Below are 9665 nucleotides of genomic sequence, written 5' to 3'. Positions count from 1 at the left end.
TGTATACACACTAATTAGCCATAAGGCTGAGGGTATAATTTTCTATTAAAAATTATTGTTTACATAATCGGATTGTAGAAATGTCGGTATAGGTCAATTTTTTGGTATATTCCCTATATTTTCATTTCAAGTACCTGTCAGTATATCTATGGTGGAGGGTATCCAAAGTTCGGCCCGGCCGAGCTTAACGCTTTTTCACTTGTTAGTTTTTAGTTTAGTTTTGTTAATTTTTTCAATGAAAATTGTAAAATGCAAAACAAAGTTTGGCGGGTAGTAATTTCTAAACTAAGCTCCGATCGAACCTCTCTGTATTGTATTGATACTTGTTCATTTGGACATTTTGCCATTTCCTCCTTTTAAGAAAATATCCTAAACATATTATTACAAAAATGTCATTTATAGATGATGTTCCGGTTTAAAGTTATTTAAAATAAAATTCCCAAATTCCAAAGAAGCCTAGGCTATGAGCATTGTTTTCCACAACTGACCACGTTTTATGTTACATAATGCAACATCAAAATAAATTACTCAAAGCTGGAGACAGAAAAGGAACTGTCAAATTGACTTTTGCCCCCAAGGGACTCATAAAACAATAATACTTAAAATTATATTAACGAAAAATTTCAGAAAACAAACCAAAAATTATATTCATTGCTACAAATTCCAAATGATGACGTTTTCTTGCCGATGTTGCTAAAATTGTTATGGCTACAATTTATTTTTTTGTAATACACATTCACAATAAATATCAATAAAAAATGTTGTGCAAAAACAAAAGGCAAGAGAAGAAAATAACACATTTAACTTTAAGGCAGTTATCAGCAGCGGCATCTTTATTCCCAGAGATAATATCGCTCGCTGTTGTCATCATCAGCATGGCGGTCGTAATCATCTTTAATATTGGCCAATATTGTTATTGCCTTTCTGGTGGTAAGGGACCTTTTTCCCTTTAACAATTTTATTTCCTTAGTTAGTTAGATTTGCTTGGTTAGTTATTGTTTTGTTGTTATTAGCAAATAAATATCATAAATTTTGTTATAATAAAAATCAAAGTATTTGTATATTTTCTCATTAGTCTGTTGTCGGCAGAAAAGCAAAATTATCATCATCTTCGTTGTTGTTGTCGCTGCCAGAAGCACAAATGAAACTCTTCCCTTTAGCTAACAATTCGAAAAAATGTTTGCGCATGAATCGTGTTGGCTGGCATGACAGTGTGTCCAATATTCAAACACAAAAAACTTATATTGTGCAACAATATAAAATTCCCAAATAGTTTAAGTGCGCAATGTTTAATCCGTTAAGGAGCGAAATAATAGAAGTGAGTTTTATTTTGGTGAGCACATGAATGATGCTTCCGTATCAGGAAGAGAATATCAAATAATGGAAAAGGGAGGGAGGTAGAGGATGAGATTAAATGAGTGAGCGAGCGTAACTGAAAATTCATCATTGTTGTTCGTATCAACACTTGTTTGATACATTTTATTTTGCATTTATATTGAAATAATTTGGAATATACATATGTGAATTATGTATACAAAGCTCTTTAGGAGTGTCTGAAATAATGAAACAATGAAATGCAACATTAGTCACAATCGAGTGCGAGGAAAGTCGGGAGAGGCGGAGGAATACATTTCGTTTTGTAAAAGAGATAGAGAGGAAGCATGTGCACGCAAATAGTGTCAAAGTAGAGTAAAGTAGGAACATCGTTGTGATATTTGTGAAATGTTTACATTTTTGGAAAAAAATGGATTTGACATGATCAAAAGAATTTTTAGCTTTATTCTAAGCGATGTACAATTTTGAAAAAAAACTATGGATGAAACTAAGAAAATATTTATTAAATATTTTCTGTGATATAGTCGACTGCATTGATGACCGATTTGGATGCGAGAGACCTAAATCTGAAATGACATGTTATGATCCTTACAGTGAATTTGATATCTTCTTTGCTAGTGATACCAATTAACTTATCCCATTTAGTGTTCCATGGATTCTATAGGGCTTTTTCTTTACTCAAATTATAGAAATCTAGAATAATATGATCTCAGAAGAAACATTTCTCGGATATCCCCCATTTCGTGATCACAGAGTTGTTCATACTTGCGGCGGTGATGTCAATGGCCTCACCTCTTATTATATTACTGCACATTAATGTATTGCCCCTGTTACATATCCTGAGGTTATATTTTAATATAAAGCTGAATAAGACTCACCTGTTGTATTAGTGTTGCCCAGCCCATGATCAGGTCGCCAATGTCACTCATCTCCTCTAGAAGATTAAAAAATCCGGGTGGGTCGGGTGTCTCTGTCACGATGTTTAAAATTCGAGAGAATTATCACATTTAGCTCCTGTTGATTACTGAATGCTTCTGCTGTAAAAGACGAACTCGTACACCCATTTGGTCCTCGTCATGTAACGACAAAACCTTCTTCGTGAATAAGTTGAGAATTCTCCACCCATCTTCCTATGCGGAGCAGAGCAGCCGGTGATGAGGCAATGCTTCCTTTGTCTTAAGTGGACTCCTTCCGAAAGTGACATTGTGGATACCAGTACGCCTCAAAAAGTTGTTCAGACATAGTGGACGAGTCCTTAACATTGTATGAGGTTGTGTCATGGCTAAGCTAAACAACCCAAGCAAACAACTTTTCTTTTTCAATCACCCAAGCCCCACACACTCTTATTTCAAAAAACAATTATGAATTGTAATTTGGTGCGACTGTCTTGGCACCCTCAATCTCGAATACTACAAGAGCAGATTCAATTTTGAATGTTATTTCACCAATAATGCCTGGAGACACAGACGGACCCTCTCCTCGATCTGATAAAAGAAACCGGCTCCACCCGCCTTAGTCAGGAGAGTATACCGGCTCACCCTTTACGGGCGAGGAAGACGCTAAATTAGGTTTAGTTAGCAAAGGTTATAACTCAGTGCCATGGCAGGCACTGGAACTGATGACCTTCACATCGATGGATGAACCATCAGCACAAGCAACAAACAACTGCGCCAATGCCAAAGAAATCTCTGACAGGAGGATTTACCGGAGAGTGGTTAATTTCTGCAACCAGTACATCGAACGGAACAGAGGAATCTAAAATTCATTCGGAAGTTTTCTAAAAACTATCCGAATGATACCTCGATGTAAGGCGGCCTTAGTTAAGCCTCCAACGGAAGAGAAACACACGAAAAGCCCGAACACAGCCGCAAAGATTATAACAGGGACAGTTTGTCAATCAGAGTGGTACTGATGACCTTCAAACGATAAATCATCGGCAGAAGCAACAACCAAAAGAAATTTCTGACAAGAGGATCTGCCAGGGGAGGTTAATTTCTGAAACCAGTACATAGATCGGGACAGAGGAATCTCAAATTCATTCGAAAGTTTTCCTAGAACTATCAGAATAACACTTCGAGGACTTTCTTAATCGCAACAAAATCGTACGATTTGAAGTCTGCCGCAGTTAACCATCCATTACGTTGAACGGAACCGATGAATCTCAAATTCATTCGGAAGTTTTCTCAGAGCTATCCCAATGCGAGCGACTTCTTAATCGAAATAATTCGTACGTCTTGTATGAAGGCGGCCTCAGTTAACCCTCCAACGGAGGAGAAGTCCGTGAGTAGCCTGATGTCAAGTTCTCTCGGAATGACACTGTGAGCGAATTATTAATAAAAAATGTTCCTACGTCGAGTGTGAAGGCGGCCCCGGTTAACCCTCAAACGGATGAGCAGACCGTGAGTAACCTCAGCACAACCGGGAAGCTGATGACAGGGACTTCTAATCAATCAGAACTCTCTAAATTATCTCTGAATGTAGAGAAACTATGTACGTATCTAGGGCGTCGAGGTCCTCAGCCACTGATTGTGTTAGAGGTTTGGTCCCCAGAGTTGCAGGTGCGTCAGTGGTTACCACTTTGAGTTGTTTTTCGGATTTTTTCCATTAACTGTTGCTTTTGTTCCTCCCAAAATACGGAATGCCAATTTAAAGACACTTTGGTAGGAGAATTAACAAAATTGGACCTTTTTGGAAAATGTTCTGATAAGAAGTATTCCCTATTTATTGATAAGACAAAGTATAATAGTACCACAAAGGGTTAAATGGAATAGGAAGAAAAAAAATGAATCTGTAACTAAACCAAATACAAGTAAACATTATTAAAATCGAACCACCAACCATGTAATAGTAACAAAAAGCCAATCTATTTTCGATTTTTTTACTTTTGGTTCTCTCGAAATATTGTGTCTCCTCTATACACAAGTCCGTATTGTACATACAGCAACAAAAGTCACGACATGAACTCTACAAAAATGATCGCGGGAATGTAAAGATCATGCGATGACAACGTTGATGGGACTAACAACATCGACGAGGAAGACAATGAACGACAACTGTTCCGGATGATGTTGATGATGATGACGAAAACGCTGACGACGATGATGTGATTTTTCTTTTCGCTGTAAGATAAAAGGAAGAAAGGTAGTAACGAAGGTATGTACCTTTACGAAAATAAGTTTTGTCGGAGATGATGATGAGAAAAATTACCAATAGAGATGTCGTGGAAGATTTGAGAAATTAGATATTTTTTTATTATTGTAAAAACACATGCCTACTTAAGCCACAATATATTTGAAAATGTACGACAAACGTTCAAATCAACTTTTTAGTATTCTTCACATTATTTTGATTTTCCTACAAACGACATCTCTATCCCCCCAAATAAGTTTAACCTTTTTATGTAAAGAAATGTTTCTGCTTTAGTTTTATTTTATTTCACTTCATTTTGTTTGCTAGTTTCACTTACCACAATCTGGCTGTTGTGATGGTTTGAAATATTTTGGCGTTTGTTGCAATTAGTTCCATAGTGATCTGTCGCTCTCACTCTTCTTTCCTTGCCAAAGTGCGCAACGGTCGATCTTCCGCAAATGTAGCCGTTGGTCATAACTGGAAAATGAAAATGGAATTATAACACGAAATGATTTGTTTTCAGTTAAATATTTTAATAAAATTTTATGGTTTTTTTTGATTTGGTTACAAAAGTCAATTACACGCAAACGTTTTTATTGGCGAAAGGCCAATCATGTCCTGCTATTAGCCCTAATGTAGTTGGAGACTTTCTAGTTTAGTATTAATATTGCTTATATATTTATTACAAAATTGGAAAACAATCGTGAAATTGGATTAGATTAAAGGGAGAAAGGGTAATTTAAGTAGAATTTATGAATTATATAGAAATATATAAATATTAGTAAAACTATTAAAGCAAATTAAATTTAAACCAGTAAGGAATGTAGTAAAGTCGGACTGGGCCGACTATATGATACCCTTCCCTCGAAGGAACATACTCATGTCTTTCTGCAACCTATGGTAAATATAATTTCATTTGGGCAGATTTGGAGTCGTCTGCGTACCAAGGAACAAAAAAAAAATGTCAACATAACATCATACAAGTTTCAATTTGATACGTTGTGCAAAATTTCGTGTTAATCCCACAAACATTAGGAGTTTGGCGCCCCATTTATGTGAAATCGGAGCTATATCGTAATCTGAAATGCCAAATTTCGTGCAAATCGAAATTTATATAGGGACTATGGCACACCATTTACATAAAATCGGACGAAAATATATATGGGAGCTATATCTAAATCTGAACCGATTTTCAGGAAACTTAACATACATCTATGATACCCTTCACCACTTTAAGTATATTCTACATATGTCTTCTAATAGATGTCGCCAAACAACATTGACCTAAAATTTAACGAACTTGAATATATAATCTTTATGGCTTTCTGGAACCTATGCTAAATTTCATTTCATTTGGGCGTGTTTAGAGTCGTTTACGTATAATGGAACAAATTTATATAAATAGAGTTAGAGCAAACTTGACGCACGCTATTCGGTAGCGTAGCCGTTTGAAATATATACGAAAGGTGTGTCTGCACAACCTCTTGTAGAGATGAAGAAAGAAACCTGGTGACAGATACAGACAGCGTGTTGATGACCTGGAAGGAGCATTTTGAAAAGCTTCTGGTATCAAATAGTGGGGGTGAAAAAGATATCCCAGAATCAATAAGAGACGATGGTATAGAGTGTATACCACCTAGCCAAGATGAGGTCATAAAATCAATTAATCGGCTCAATAACAATAAAGCTACAGGAGCCGATGGGTTACCAGCCGAACTATTCAAGACTGGTGGTCAGATGCTGGTAAGGAGCATGCACCAGCTGATTAGTACAATTTGGCTAGAGGAATGCATGCCCAATTGCATTGGAACCTCAGCATCCTGCGTCCCGTGTACAAAAAAGGGAGACAAGACAATATGTGCCAACTATAGAGGAATTAGTCTCCTTTCCATCGCATATAAAGTCCTATCCAGTGTGCTGTGTGAACGATTGAAGCCAATGGTAAACTACATTATTGAACAATACCAATGCGGCTTCCGACCTGGCAAAAACACCATTGACCAGATTTTCACTCTGCGCCAAATCCTGGAAAAACCCCATGAAAAACACATCGACACATACCACATATTCGTCTACTATAAAGCCGCGTTCGACAGCCCTATCAGTTCAGTGGTGTTTAAAGCCATGTCTGCGTTTGGCATTCCTGAAAAATTAATTGGGCAATGCAAGATAACTTTGACTGGCACAAGATCAGCATTTAAAGTCGGAAAGGATCTCTCGGGGCCATTTAATACCGAACGAGGATTCAGACAAGGTGACAGTTTGTCGTGTGACCTTTTTAACATCCTGCTGGAAAAGATCATACGAGATACAAAGGTGAACAGAAATGGCACTCTGTACACCAAACAACACATGTTACCCGCCTACGCCGATGACATCGACATAATGGGTCGAATATTGAGAGCGGTAACAAGCACCTTTGAACAACTGTGGAAGTTAAGAAGTTGAGAACAATAGCTCGTTTTAGTCTAAGACTTTATATACCTTGGTACCGCCATAAATAAAACGAATGACATCAGTTTTGAAATTCGGAGAAGGATAGTGTTGGCCAACAGATGCTACTATGGTCTGAGTAAGCAACTCCAAAGCAAGGCTACCTCCCGCCAGACCAAACTCACACTGATACTACCCGTGCTGTTATATGGATCTGAAGCATGGGTACTTACGCAAGCAGATGAATCAGCTCTTGGAGTGTTTGAGAAAAAAAAAAAATTCTACGAAAGATCTATGGGCAGATCTGCGTTGGCAGTGAATATCGCCGTCGAATGAACCATGAGCTGTACCATCTATTCTCGGTCATCGACATAGTCAGACGTATTGAGCTGCAGCGACTACGTTGACTAGGTCATGTTGTTAGAATGGATGAAGATGCCCCAGCCCAAAAGGCATATAAAAGCGAACCAGCTGATGGTTCACGCAGAAGGGGAAGACCACGAATAAGAAGGAAATATCAAGTGGAAGACAACATTGCAGAATATGATCTTTCAAACTGGAAAAACTGCGCAAAAGACCGACGCGCTTGTAAATTTTTTTAAGCTCGGCCTATGGAAAGAAAGTTCTACCACAAGCCAGCTAAGTAATGAGTAAGTTTCTGCAACAAAACGCAATAACGTCATTCTAGTCTCAATTTGATATGTTGTGCAAAATTTCGTGCCACCCGGTGCACCATTTACCTAAAATTCAACGAGCTATACCTAAATCTGAACCGATTTCGACGAAACTTGCCAGAGATTAATTTATATTAACTTTAGTATATCGTACAAAATTGTATGTCAGTAGTACAAAATTTGGGTATTTAGTGCACAAATTACAAAAAATCGGAGCAAAAAATATATATGGGAGCTATATATAAATCTAAACCGCTTTTCACGAAAATTAGCCCACATCATTATGGGCTCAATTTAGTACGCTGTACCAAATTTTCGTGCAAATCGAAAGATACATAGGGACTTTGGTGCACCATTTACATCTATCTAAATCTGAACCGATTTTACGAAAATTACCACAAATTATTATAGACTTAATTCATTACTCTATGCCAAATTTCGTGCAAATCGAAAGATATATAGGGACTTTGGTGCACCATTTACATAAAATCAAACGAAAATATAAATATAATGCACAAAGACATCTCTCTGGATCTCTTCATATAACGATACCTCCCAAATTTCGGTATTTTGGGGTGCTCGGAAACTTGTTTCAACCCAATTAACTGTAATTTTATATTTTGCATTCTCATTGAGTAAAAAAATTATCAAGATTGATCGGAGGGTATGCCCAACTTTTCCAGTATTTTGAGGAAAAAATCTGTTTTTTTGCAGTAAATTGTCTATGTAGGTCCAAGTTTTAATATGGTTTCCACCACCATTATCAATCTTTCAATTTTCCTCAAAATCAAATCCAAAATTAAATTCTAATAATCATGTAATTTCTATGGTAAACAAAGCCCACGGTGTCTTAGGATTTATAAAACGATGGGCTAAAGAATTCTCTGATCCTTACATTACAAAATAACATTTTACATCTCTTGTGCGTCCCATATTCCAGTCAGTACATATCTGACTCACCTGTACTGACTGGAATTCTCGAATTGGATCCCGCACTTTACACTTCTTACACTTTCAACTTGTTGCACCTTGGACGTTTGATCACCGACTGATCCCTTTTTGATCGGCTCTCCCCTTTTTATAGAGAAAGTACCACGTAATAGGTACCTCACTATTTGTGATTTTGGACACCCATTATGTCGCTCCCACCTATTACTGGCACCTACTACCTAATGGTTAACTACGAAATACTTGCACACATAACTTTAATTCATATCTTATTCATTATTTTCCAATATACGACAAGAATTAACAATATAAACCAGTGAGCGGAACAGTATAGTCGGACGGGGCCGACCATACGATACCCTACACAACTACCACGGAAATCTGACTTTCTGCTAAGTTTTATTCCGAGCCTGGGCAATATTTCGTGATAGTTGCATCGTCTTTCCCGATAAGAGGCCAACAGTACCTCTTCCTTACGCTTACATATTTTCCGAACTACTTGTCCATATTTCCTTTACCGTGGGTTGTGTTGTGAGTCCATTTGACCCGCTAAATATTGACCGATCTTTATCAAAACTGGCATGCTTATTCTTTGGCCCGATACCCTTATCCTTGCAAAAAAATCGCGATGTTTGGGCCATAATTGCGGCCTCTGGAGCGATCAGAAAATCAGACAAAAATAAAGTTTTTGGTCCATTTCATCCCCTAAATATTAACCGATCTTTTCCATAAACAATAGGGGTCTTCATTGGCCAAAACCTACATCCTACATGCAAAATATTGTGAAGATTGGTCCATAACTGTGGCCTGTATCGTGTTTACAAATTATAATGGACAGACGGACAGACGGACGGACACACATGTCTAAATCGACTCAGCTAGTCGAGATTGCACAAAGCTATAATACCCTGACAACATAGTTGTGTAGGGTATAAATATCATGGTGGGGGACGAAAACGAGGGCAGCGACTTTCGTCGTCACACTGCTCCCCCTTTAACGGAGTCGGCTATTTAACGCCTTGTTACAAACTTTTCCCTTTCCCAATAGCCCTCGCACTACTTGTCCAGCAATGGTGAATATTCGTTTGTTGGGCTACGGAGGGGAACGTCGTCGCAGCGATTCCCGTAAGCACGGCTGCAGTCCCG

The sequence above is a fragment of the Musca vetustissima genome, unplaced genomic scaffold (assembly GCF_032173495.1).
Source record: "Musca vetustissima isolate MV318-11 ecotype Yass unplaced genomic scaffold, APGP_CSIRO_Mvet_v1 utg190795, whole genome shotgun sequence".
Taxonomy (NCBI): Eukaryota; Metazoa; Arthropoda; class Insecta; order Diptera; family Muscidae; genus Musca; species Musca vetustissima.
This window is presented reverse-complemented; position numbering follows the sequence as displayed.